This window comes from Emys orbicularis, chromosome 1 (genome assembly GCF_028017835.1).
Source record: "Emys orbicularis isolate rEmyOrb1 chromosome 1, rEmyOrb1.hap1, whole genome shotgun sequence".
Classification (NCBI taxonomy): domain Eukaryota; kingdom Metazoa; phylum Chordata; order Testudines; family Emydidae; genus Emys; species Emys orbicularis.
The window spans coordinates 363,293,670-363,307,068 of record NC_088683.1 but is presented as its reverse complement, the minus strand read 5'-3'; the positions used below and the strand labels follow the sequence as shown (position 1 = coordinate 363,307,068).

At 47.5% G+C, this 13,399-nt stretch overlaps 1 pseudogene; it reads left to right on the top strand.

Moving 5' to 3' along the window:
• Positions 1–12,571, top strand: part of LOC135895337 (ecto-ADP-ribosyltransferase 5-like) — a 221,179-nt pseudogene extending 208,608 nt beyond the window's left edge.
• Positions 12,572–13,399: the final 828 nt, after the last annotated feature.

Below are 13,399 nucleotides of genomic sequence, written 5' to 3'. Positions count from 1 at the left end.
GGGGGGCAAGGGGCAAACAGGAGCAAAGGGGGGAGAGAGTCAGGGGTGCACAGCGGGCCAACCACAGTCCCAGACTGCAGGCCGGGGCGGAGGGGGGGAGGATCTAGTCACAGAGACAGTTGGGGTTTTTAGGGATTGGCTTGTTTTGGCCTTGTTTTGAAATGGGATTAGGTTGATTTTTGGCTTATTGTGAAAGTCGGGGTGCTTGTTTACCACGTGAAAGTTGGCAACTGTGCGTTAACCCCAACAAGGCTGGGCCCAGGATTCCTGGGGGTTCAACCCCCAATCTTGTGGTGGTCACTTAGGACAGGGTATAGGATGGCCCCACTCCAGGTTACGCTCTCCTCAGCAGTGACTTTCTTGACCCACTGATTACTTTAAGTTCAAACCACATACAATGTATTAAACAGCAGCAGGAAGAGAAATAAGGGGAAAATGTGAAAGGTTAAAGGAAACAAGGAACCCGCCCTGTGGGAACAGGGGAAACCACAAACAGTGTCTCTGGGACATAAGGGAAGTTCACAGTCTGTTCCTCACAAGTCCCAGGCCTCCCTCCCAGGCCCTGGCTGTGCTGCAGTGATACTGCAGGTCAGACACCTGCTCTGGCTGTGACCACATGCCCACAGGGTCTAAGTGGCAGGACCCTTCTCCCCAGCATCAGCTCCCCTGTTGGGTTCGTGTTTCCCTGCCAAGTCCAGCCTGCAAGGGCTCTTGTCAGGTGATGTATCACTGCACTCCCCCTGTTCCCCCGGCTCTCCCAGCCACTCACTGCACTTGGCTGCAGTGTTATATGTGGCACAGCCGGCATCCGCTATCCTGGCTCTGGGCCCGCGGCTCCCCACTATAGCTAAGCCCTGGATCCTCATCGGGGCAACCGGTCTGCACTGCCCCAGCTCTGCCCCCAGCCCAGCTCTGGCTGCGGATCTCTCCTTAGCTCTGCCCTTGGCAGCCCCAGCTCACACCGGCTCCTGACTCCCTCATTGGCCTGCCTGCCCTGTCAATCAGGCTGACCTGGAGCATTGGCCTCTCCCATTGGCCCTGGGAACTGTCATCCTCAGGATCCTGATTTCTTTTCCACCCTTTCTCAATCAAGGAGAAAGTGGGGCTTTCTGGTTGACCCTCCTTCTGAGTTTCAGTGCAGAACCAGCAGCCCCCTCACATAAGGTTCTATTCAATACATTTACAAGGTATCACCTTAAATAAATAACATATAGAAAAACATCTGCAGTATGATGTGTTAAGTGCTGTCGAATGTCGTTGTTGTGGTAACACTGTCCAGACTGCTAGGCTATTACAGCTGCTCAGTGTAGGGACAAAATAAAGGCCAAGGCACAAAACAAGATTAAACTAGCTAGAGACATAAAGGGCAAAAAGAAAACTTTCTACAAATATATTAGAAGCCAGGGAAAGACCAATGACAGGGTAGGCCTGTTACTCAATGAGTGGGGTGAACAATAACAGAAAATGTGGAAATGGAAGAAATGCTAAATGACTTTTTTGTTTCAGTTTTCACCAAAAAGGTGAGTAGCGATTAGACGTCTAACATAGTGAATGCAAGTGAAAAAGAGGTAGGATCACAGGCTAAAATAGGGAAAGAACAAGTTAAAAATTATTTAGACAAGTTAGATGTCTTCAAGCCACCAGGGCCTGATGAAATACATCATCCTAGAATACTCAAGGAGCTGACTGAGGAGATATCTGAGCCACTAGCAATTATCTTCAAAAAGAAGACAGGAAAGATTCCAGAGGACTGGAAAAGGGCAAATATATTGGCAATCTATAAAAAGGGGAATAAAGACAACCTGGGGAATTACAGACCAGTTGGCTTAACTTCAGTACCCGGAAAGATAATGGAGCAACTAATTAAGCAATCAATTTGCAAACACCTAGAAGATAAGAACGTGATAAGTAACAGTCAACATGGATTTGTAAAGAACAAATTGTGTCAAATGAACCTAATATATTTCTTTGACAGGGTTACAAATCTTTTGGATAGCGGGGAAGCAGTAGACACGGTATATCTTGACTTTAGTAAGGCTTTTCATACTGTCTCGCATGACCTTCTCATAAACAAACTAGGCAAATACAACCTAGATGGAGCTACTATAAGGTGGGTGCATAACTGGCTGGAAAACCATTCCCAGAAAGTACTTATCCGTGGTTCACTGTCATGCTGGAAGGGCATAACACATGGGGTCCCACAGGGATCAGTTCTGGGTCTGGTTCTGTTCAATATCTTCATCATCAGTGATTTAGATAATGGCATAGAGAGTACACTTATAACGTTTGTGGATGATACCAAGTTGGGAGGGGTTGCAAGTGCTTTGGAGGATATGATTAAAATTCAAAATAATCTGGACAAACTGAAGAAATAGTCTGAAGTAAATAGGATGAAAGTCAATAAGGACAAATGCAAAGTACTCCCCTTAGGAAGAAACAATCAGTTGCACACATATAAAATGGGAAATGACTGCCCAAGAAAGAGTACTGCAGAAAGGAATCTGGGGGTCACAGTGGATCGCAAGGTAAATATGAATCAACAGTGTAACACGGTTGCAACAAAAGTAAACACCATTCTGGGATCCTGGGAATGGGCAAAGGGATGGATCACTTGATGATTACCTGTTCTGATCATTCACTCTGGGGCACTTGGCATTGGCCGCTGTCAGAAGACAGAATACTGGGCTAGATAGACCTTTGGTCTGACCTGGTATGGCCGTTCTTATGTAGTAGCAGGAGTGTTGTAAGCAAAACGCGAGAAGTAGTTCTTTCTATCTACTCCACACTGATAAGGCTTCAACTGGAGTATTGTGTCCTGTGTTAGGTGCCACATTTCAGGAAAGATGTGGACAAATTGGAGAAAGTCCAGAGAAGGGAAACAAAAATGATTAAAGGTCTAGAAAACAGGACCTAGGAGGGAAGATTGAAAAAATTGGGTTTGTTTAGTCTGGAGAAGAGAAGAAGATGAGGGGGGACACATGATAACAGTTTTCAAGTACATAAAAGGTTGTTACAAGGAGGAGAGGAAAAATTGTTCTTCTTAACCGCTGAGGATAGGACAAGAAGCAATGGTCTTAAATTGAAGAAACGGCAGTTTAGGTTGGACATTAGAAAAAAATTCCTAACTGTCAGGGTGGTTAAGCACTGGAATAAATTGCCCAGGGAGGTTGTGGAATCTCCATCATTGGAGATTTTTAAGAGCAGGTTAAACCAACACCTGTCAGGGATGGTCTAGATAGTACTCAGCCCTCCCATGAGTGTAGAGGACTGGACTAGATGGCCTCTCAAGGACCCTACCAGCCCTAAAATTCTATGATTCTTGGAGCTCCAGTGTTACATGCATTAACAGAGAGCACAGCTTGCTAATTCCGCAGACCTCAGTGTTACTCATAAGGAAAGACCAGAGGCTCGGTTCGATGGCGAAAGGGCTCGGCCAGGTTTACTGTCAACAAAGTACAGGAGCTGCAGGGACACTAACATATGTATGCCTGTGACAATGGACCAGCTCAGTCAGTGCACTGGGACACTGCTGGACAAAGGTGCCCCTCCTATGGCTTCTCCTTTTATTCATGAATATAGACAAATTGCATATTGCACTCCAGATGTGGCTGGTTACTGGCCTTATCCTGATACCTGCTAGTATAGGCACCGACTCCGTGGGTGCTGCGGGGCTGGAGCATCCACGGGGAAAAATTAGTGGGTGCTCCGCACTCACGGGCAGCCAAGCTCCCTCCACCCCCTCCTCGCCGCCTCCTCCCCTGAGCATGCCACGTCCCCGCTCCTCCCCCTCCCAGGGTTTCCCGCCTGTTGCCTAACAGCTGTTTGGTGGCACTTAGGACATTCCAGGAGGGAGGGGGAGGAGTGGGTTCTTAAAATGCTCGGGGGAGGAGGTGGTAAAGAGGTGGGATAGGGGAGGGGACTTGGGGGAAGGGGGTGGAATTGGGGGGGGTGAGGATGGTGCAGGGGCAGGCAGGGGTGGGGCCAGAGGTAGGGGGGGCGAGCATGATGGGGCAGAGGGGAAGTCGGCACCTATGCCTGCTAGTTCCACCAAAACATCCCCATCTGTTATCCTGTCATCCCATCCTTATCTGACTTAGGATCGGCGTGTCCCTGTACCATCTCCTAGGAATGTGATCACAGAGATACTTGAGAACTCTGGGTCTCCTGTACCATCATCTCCGGTCAGGAACGTACTTACTGGGTGTTAGCCAGTACCTGATGTGTAGCTGTATTGCCCAGGCCAGGCCTACTCTGGTTCATGGCCTTTGGTTCACACTGTTAGCTAGGCCTCAGGCTCCAGTAAGGCCTACATTCTGCTTCTGTGCTGAGGCAAGATTACATTAGGGGGAAGAAAATCCTGTAACAGAATGAAAATTTATCCACATTTTAGTGATATATCATAGAATTTCTAGGGGATGGGACTGGGAAAATCCACATCATCCTCCCGTCATCCCTAGAGAAGATGTCTGAAAAAGTCTGGAACTGTATTAAGTATTTTGCAGAGCCTTCAACTCTGCTACAAACCCCAGGCAAAGTTATAGGTAATGGAGTCGTTGGAGAGCAACTCCATTACTGGTGCTACAGCAAGATGGCTGAGACAGAGAGAGGAAATGGGTAAAAAATCAGTCTGAGGTTCAGAAAAGGCTACAAATGTGGGGTTTTACAGTGGAAAGGCGGTGTTCTCTCCTTGAGAATCAGGCATTTATTTGGACTTACATTCAAAAAGGGGATCCAGTCCTTAAAAAAGAAAACATGAACCGCTGAGAATGTGGCTCTATCCCCCCAAACGTGTCAAAGCTCAGATATTTTTGGCAATGTCAAGCTACCATGGAAGAGCCATTTCAAATGAAGCAGCATCACCCGGCCCTTTGTTGTTAAAAGAAATATGAAATGTGTTTAGATTCATTTTCCACCCACTCGTTGAGTACACACATCACATCCCTACATTTCGTACCCATTCACTCTGTACCATTCAGTCTGAACGTTTCGTACCCATTCACATCCATCCCATCACCCCAGGTACAGCTCAGCAGTCACCCACACCACGCCAACCCCTCAGCTACACCAAGGGAGGGAGAGCACCGCCCCACACCCTCCCCTTTACAGCCAAAGGCCAGGGGAGTGACGGCATTTCCATGTGTTCAGTGGAAGTCCCATCCTTCCCAGTAAACACCCCAGGCCTGTTACTCCCCATTCCTGACCCCATCCCTGCTTTCCCTGAGCAAGACACTGCCACGCCCTAGTCCCCATGTCACTGGCTCTCCCCCGGGATCCAAATTCAAATGCCTCGCTCCCTTTCCCAGGCCAGAAAAATCTGCTCCCAAAGACCCAACTCCCCAGCAGACCCTCTGTCAAGGCTGTATCCCCACTTTGAACTTTAGGGTACAAGTGTGGGGGCCTGCATGAGGACTTCTAAGCTTAACTACCAGCTTAGTTCTGGTCCGCTGCCACCATTCCCTTCCCTGGGAAGCTTTTAGAAACCTTTCACCAATTCCCTGGTGAATACAGATCCAAACTCCTTGGATCTTAAAACAAGGAGAAATTGACCCTTCCCCCCTCCTTCCTTTCACCAACTCCTGGTGAATACAGATCCAACTTCCTTGGATCTAAAAACAAGGAAAAATCAATCAGGTTCTTAAAAAGAAGGCTTTTAATTAAAGAAAAAGGTAAAAATCATCTCTGTAAAATCAGTATGGAAAATAACTTTACAGGGTAATCAAACTTAAAGAGCTCAGAGGACCCCCCTCTGTCTTAGGTTCAAAGTATAGCAAACAAAGATAAACACTCTAGTAAAAGGTACATTTACAAGTTGAGAAAACAAAGTAAAACTAAGACGCCTTGCCTGGCTTTTTACTTACAAGTTTGAAATATGAGAGACTTGTTTAGAAAGATGGGGAGAACCTGGATTGATGTCTGGTCCCTCTCAGTCCCAAGAGCGAACAACCCCTTAAACAAAGAGCACACACAAAAGCCTTCCCCCCCCCAAGATTTGAAAGTATCTTGTCCCCTTATTGGTCCTTTGGGTCAGGTGTCAGCCAGGTTACCCGAGCTTCTTAACCCTTTACAGGTAAAAGGATTTTGGAGTCTCTGGCCAGGCGGGATTTTATAGTACTGTACACAGGAGAGCTGTTACCCTTCCCTTTATAGTTATGACACCCTCTAAACAAGGGATCAGCTCAGCAGGCGAACAGGAGAGGCAAGCAGGGGAGTTTTGCAGGGCGTAGCTGTGGATCCGGTGCATGGAGGTAAAGGGACTTGATGAGTTGTGTGCTGGTCTGTTTGCTGTTTGTTTCCGTGTGGGTCGTGTGGCTGGGGTTTGGGTCCCTGACCAGGCCAGGTGACAGAGGTCTGTCTGTTTGTGTCTGTGAGAGGGCCATGTGGCTCTGACCCTTGGATCAGCCCTGGTGTTTGACATCTGAGTCATTGATCACCCCGTTATCCCGGGGCAGAGCTAAGCAGCGAGGCACAGAGTGTATGAGGTATTTAGTTGCTGAGCAAACACTTGACCAGGCACTTGGGGGAGGCACTGAACCATTCAGCTATGTCGTTATTTTAGCCCCATTCTCTAGGAAAGGGGTTCTCAAACTGGGGGTCGGGACACCGCAGGGGGTCACGAGGTTATTATATGGGGGGTCGCAAGCTGTCAACCTCCACCCCAAACCCTGCTTCACCTCCAGCATTTATAATAGTGTTAAATATATAAAAAAGTGTTTTTTATTTAGATGGGGGGGTCGCACTCAGAGGCTTGCTGTGTGAAAGGGGTCACAACAAAAGTTTGAGAACCACTGCTCTAGGATACGATCGACAGACCTACCCGGCCTGTTGGGTTCTGTGTATTGTGCAGCAGTTTAACGGCACTTTCGAGTAAACACAGCAGCCCTAGTAAAGTATTTCCACCCCCCAGAATCCTTTTGGAAGTGAAAGCAGGATTTCCCCACAACTACTGCCCACCCCTCCAGCTGAGAACTGTATTTCAGGGTTAAACCCACCTCCGTTATGGCTGGGCTGCAGTCCGTGAGATAGCAATTCCTGCCTGGGAAATCCCAGTCACTGAATGTGGAACAACGGATCACAGTGACACAATGGGGAGGATGTTTGGTTTTGATGTGTTCTTTCCCCCCAAATCTCCACTGATGTTCCTGATTGATTCTCCTGCAGCCGCACCGGGGAAGTTGGAACAATGCTGAGGCCTCTGCTGATCCCCTTGACATACTTCTGTCTTCAAACCTGGCTGGGAATCACACAGGTAAACGCTTGAGCTGCTCAAGGCTATGCAGGCAGCCATATTGCCTTAGACCATAGACATGTAGGGCTGGAAGGGACCACGAGAGGTCATCCAGTGCAGCCTTGTGTGCTGAGGCTGGACCAAGTGCAAAGAGACCAGCCCGGACAGGTGTTTGTCTAATCAGGGCCCCACACCACCTTCCGCAGTAGCTGGAAGGGAAATTCAGGCCCTCCCACTAAACTGGGGGGGCCTTCTGACCAGCAGCCAAGGTCTGCTCCACCACAACGGTGTTGCCGTCCTCCATGCGCGTTGGGGGGTTGGATCCTGGATGGAACCTTCCCATGGGCACCACCAGCCCTGGAGCATGCCGTGCATGGCTGGCATACGCAGATGACAACCCACTGACTCCCAGTGAGGTAAATGGGGGTGGTTTCTAGATATCCCCGTGGGAGTGGATTGGGATCTCAGTCCCTCCTAGCCCACTCCCTTCTACGTCCCTTGTTCCCCAGGCTTTGTCTTCACAATTAATGTATCCCTTCCTGCCTAACCTCCCGCTCCCCACAATATATCTATTACACTAAAAGTCCCCAGTAAACTAAAAATTCATCTAATGATTACAGAGTTTGCTGGTCCTCAGGTGTGCCGCACCCCCCAGAAAAAATTGTGGAGTCAACATCACATTTGCCATGCAACACACTGAGGATTTTGCCTATATGTTCCATCCCTTTCTCCCACCTTTCCTCTGTCTTGTCTGTTTAGAGGTAAGCTCCCAAGTGCAGAGACCATCTCTTGTGTGTGTGTACAGGGCAGAGCACAATGGGGCCCCAATCCTAGATGTGACCTCTAGGTGCTATTGTAACACAAATGCTAACGTGACCATATGTTTCCTTTATTCTCCCAGGCAAAATGTCAGGTGAAGCTGAACATAATGGAAGATGCTTTTGACGACCAATATATAGGATGTGCTGAAAAAATGGATGAAATTGCACCTAAACTGCTAAAGGAAGAAAAGTCCATGTCCTCAGTGTTTAGAACGGTGTGGGACAAGGCAAATGAAACCTGGAAAAATATGAAAACGATTTCTCGCTCCAGCGGCTTTAAGGATGAGTATGGAATAGCCATAGTAGCCTATACTGACCCACAGGCCATACAACGGCAAAACTTTTCCAACTGAATTTAATGAGGCAGTGAGAGGGGCTGGGGCATCTCGATCTCATTACATGGCCAGGTTCCAGTTCAAAGCCTTTCATTATTATTTGACAAGAGCTTTGCAGCTCTTAAGAGGAAAGTGTGATGTGATGTATAAAATGACGGTGTACCGGGGGTTTTCTGAAATGTCTGAGTACCAGAAAGATTGTGACATCAGGTTTGGATACTTTGCTTCTTCATCTATTAATAAACAAGTGGCTGAGACATTTGGTACGGCAACGTTCCTCACCATCCACACATGCTTTGGCGTGAATATCCAGGACATGTCATATAATCCTGAGCAAAAAGAAGTGTTGATCCCAGTCCATGAGATATTCAACGCATCCCCAGGAGAAGGGACTAATCACTTTGTCCTCCGGAGCACAAACCGGACCTGCAGCCATTTTAACTGCGCATACCTGGGCGGTGAGTACTGGGCTGAACAGGAGAAATATTTGGGTGGGGCTATTTGCTGTGGAGAATTTGAAAACCCCACTTCAGGGAGAGCTGATGAGAGGGACACTGACATGGGGACTTGCCGCCAGGGCTGGGGGAGACAGGCTGCCATGACTCTTGCTGCTAGAGAGGGCTCAGACTGGGGTGGGTGGATGCTGGGTCCCACTCGCTCACGGAGGAAAGAGAAGGTGCCTAGACATCATGGTGATGGGAGCACGAGGAAGACAGGTGAAGGCCCCAAACCACTGCGAGTCTTCAACACACACACGCCCCGTACAGAGTCCACAGGAGCCCTGACAGAGCAGCTGTGGCTCCTCAGACACGGCACAGCAAACCCAGAGGCTGTGGGAAAGGGAGCAGGGGGGTGGCCTAGTGTGCAGATGGCACATTATTCGGGGCCGTCAGGACTAGGGATGACGGTGAGGAACGTCAGAGAGATCTAACCGAGTTGGGTGAATGGGCAACGCAACATCAGGTGACATTCACTGACACACATTCAAGGTAACGCCCATTGTGAGGCATAATTTCACCCGACTGTTAATGAGCTGTATCAACTCAGACAGAGACCGGGCCATCATTGTGGAGAGTTCAGTGCAAATCTCAATGAAAATCTCTGTTCAATGTGATGCTAGGTCTATAAAGCCAACAAAACGTTACCATGCATCTGGAATGATGGGATGGAGAATAATGTGGAGATATTAGAACTAAGGCTAAGATTTAGTCATGTTTTTTTTAAAGTAAAAGTCATGGACAAGTCACAGGCAACAAACAAAAATTCACAGCCCCATGACCTGTCCATGACTAAATCTTGGGTGTTCTCAGGGCCTCTGGGGTGCCCACTGATGCTTGCGGGAAGGGGGTGGGGGAAGGGCGGTGTGGCTGGCCCCGGAGCCTCCCGAGCTGCTCAGGTGGTCCTGGGCTCAGTCCATGACTTCCATGACCTCTGGGACAGACTCGCAGCCTTAATTATAACCCCATTAGATGAATCAGTGGGGCACTCTTCCCTGGGATACTAGGTTTGGATCTGATCACTGAGTTCTAAGAGATTTATCGGGGTGGGGAGAGAAAGTTCAGAGACAAGGGATGAAAGTGATCAGAGGTCTGGACAGGTTTCTATTAGAGCGATTGGGATGATTGAACTAAGAGAAAAGACATAAAAGGAAACATGATGGAGATATACAAAATAATAAATGAGATGGGGAAATGGCAGTGTATAATTTACCACTTTCTCATCAAACAAGAATAAACTTAAGGCAACATATTTCAGCTAGTAAAAGGGTATGCACTGTTATATAAAATGCAGGGTTAATTTGTGGAACTCGTTGCCACAACGTTTCTATGACTCCAAGAGCTCAGTAGAATTAAAAAAAAGAATTAGCCATTGATCTAGACAGTTAGACCCTCCAGTTATGTTACATAGTTTATCCTATGTATTTTTAAAAGGGCAATAAACCCTTAGGCCTGAGAACAAAAGGCCGTCACTAACTGCCAGGATTGGGGAAGTAATTTCCTCTATGTGTATGTTATTCACCTACGGGGTTTCTTGCAGTTTCCCCTGATACAGTTGGGCCTCACCTCAATCAGGGACAGGACACCAGGCTAGATGCAGTCTGACAGTTCCTATGTTTCTTTGGAAATAGTAGAATGGAATTGAAAATTCTACCTGGGCAGATCCCTTTCATTGACCTTCTCTGTTTGTACCCTAGGAGAGAAGAACGATGTATGTGTTGGCAACTCTGGTAAGAAAGAAAAATTTTGTTTTCATTCTTTTGAAAATGACTCGCCCTCTGTGTTGAAGTGCAGAGCTGAGACCAACCCCACCAGGCAAACATGTCACAAGAAACCAGTTGAGAAATAAGTGGGGTGAACTGCACGTTCTGTCTATTTGTCCAGGTTCTCGTAAGGAGCTCATGACTAGTATCTGACACCTTCACATCTGACTCAATTCCAGGCACAGTTGATTTTAGAAAAGAAAATTTAAGGAGAATAAGCCCTTAGAGCACTAAAGATTCATCTTCGGTGTTCTGAACAATAAACTGAACACACATCCCCTAACCCACCACCACAAGTTTGTCTCCATCTCCCTCCTCTCATAACTAGACCCATTCTAGCCCCAGTGGAACTACATCCTCCCAAAGGATGGAACAGAACTATTTTACCAGAGCAGGTCGGAAAAATCTCAACAAAACATTTTCTCCTTGGAATTTGATGATTTGTCAAACTCTAAACCTTCTGCAGAGACGGTTTGATTTCGACACTGTTCTGTCAGAACGCTGCCTGGGCACTGGCCAGATCACCTGCCTGGCTCCTTGGCAGCTTGGCTGGTGGGCTGCCGAGGAGTCATAGACCCCAGGACTTCCAGTGCCCCCGACCCTCGGGCAGCCTGCTCGGTGCACTGCCCCAGAGCCGACACGCCGTTCCCTTGTGTGGAGAATTTCAAAATTTTGGGGTTTCATTCCAAGCCTAAACAAAACCAAATTTTGAAATTTCAAAATCCTCCATGAAATGGAATGGGCCTTCTCTGCCCTGCTCTACATTTTACCCCTAAGCCAATAAAAAAAACCCAAAAGAAATGGTGTTACTGGTGTCTGTGGCCAGTGTTTCATAGACTCATGTCTTTATTACTCATAACTGGAATATATTTATGCAGCAGACAACAAGCTCCACATTGGAGCCTCTGGTACTGTCTTGGGGGAAACATGCTCACTAATGATTCATACCAAAGGAACAAGCAGGCTGAGGAGGAAGGAAGCAGGTGAAATATCTCAGCATGTCCCAGGTGAATGTCCCAGGCTGGAGTGTCCGGCTGAGGGGAAATGGATTAATGTCTCTCTGCAATAAGCAGGTTCCAGTAGCTGTTGGGAAGGGTACCTGTGTCCAGCTTTAAGGATCTCGGTCAGTGTGAAATAATTTCCTATCAGTTGTTTGATCGGCTTTTTCCTATTAACAGCTACCAGAGGCAGCATCGCCTTCCCCGGTGAGCTGAGCCCTCCACTGTCTGGAGGATCCGTCATCCTGATCCACGTTGCTGCTCTGAAGCTGTTTGCCTGTTTCTAAATTGTCCTATTCGTGTTACTCACTTTTTCTCTCTAACACAAATCATGGTGCTGGAACTTGCCAGATCCAAAGCCGCCCTGCTATGCTGCCGGCGTTCCAAAGGGAAACCAGGAACACGGAGGGAGTGTCGCTGGTACCTGCTTGGGCAAGCTTTGATTATACGTTATCGATGAGTAGCTCAAAATGGAAGCTCACAGTTCTATTCCAAATGGGATTTGTTTTCCAGTGCTAGAGCTATAAATGGGTGCACATTAGATAACAGTTACTTGTATTCCAGTCAAGCTAGAATTTTTGAACCGACTTTTGATGACTTCAGTAAAAGACTTTTAAGAAATGAACTAAATTGGAGTATTTTCATGAATACCATAGATAGGTTTAATCTGTGTCTCGGCCAGGTGAATCTGTAACAGGACAGTTTGTGGGGCCCCATGTCTATATCTCTCAGTCACTTTCATATCAGATTTGCTCAGAAGATGATATTTCTAACCGGTGAGCTCAAAGGCCGAATTCTGGGCTAGTTTACCCACCTGCCTGCCCCCTGACTGTCCTGGGATTGCATGCTCAGAACTTCCATGCATGAGAATGATGCTTCACAAATCAATTAACGCTGGTTGCTGTTTAATAAATTGTATTTGCTTTGAACTGTATGTAATGATCAAGAACAAATTGCCTTGTGGATAGCGGGGAAGTGGTAGACATGGTATATCTTGACTTTAGGAAGTAAAGGTTTTGCTACTGTCTCGCATGACCTTCTCATAAACAAACTAGGCAGTATGTAATAATCAGTGCGTCAGGGAAGGGAAGTGTCCAGTGAGGAGAGAGTACCCCGGAGTGGAGACACCCTAGCCCCTGCCCTAAGTGACCACAACAAGGTTGGGGGTTGAGCCCCCCAGGACTCCTGGACCCAGCCTTTTTGGGGTTACAAGGACTCTGCCACACAGGAGAGTGGAAGGGGAGCCCTCGAGATCAGGCAGGCCTCTGGGTACAGGGAGTGGGAGCGAGGACTCAGATCCTTTCGCTAGCCCACTTCACTGGGGTAGTGTATAAGCCAGGAAAGTTCCCCACAATAGCAAGATCGTTCCCCCGCTTACATCTAGTCCAGACCAGAGATTTTCAACATTTTTCACTGGCAGACCACTAAAAAAATTCAAATGATGGTGCGGACCCCTTTGGAAATCTTAGACATAGTCTGTGGACTGCGCACCACAGGTGGAAAACCACTGGTCTAGACATAACTTTAAATGTATCGAATAGTACCTCATACACATGGGTATCAGCTCCTTGCCCTACACAAATACCATATACACAGACATCTATAGCATCGTGATTTCATGTTAAGACACGATTACATTCGTGGGAGAAAAATCCTGTAATAGAATCAAAGTGTCTCCACTTTTTAATGATAGATCATAGAATTTCTAGGGGCAGGGCCTGGGGAAATCCACATTGTCCTCCCCTCAGCCCTAGAGAAGA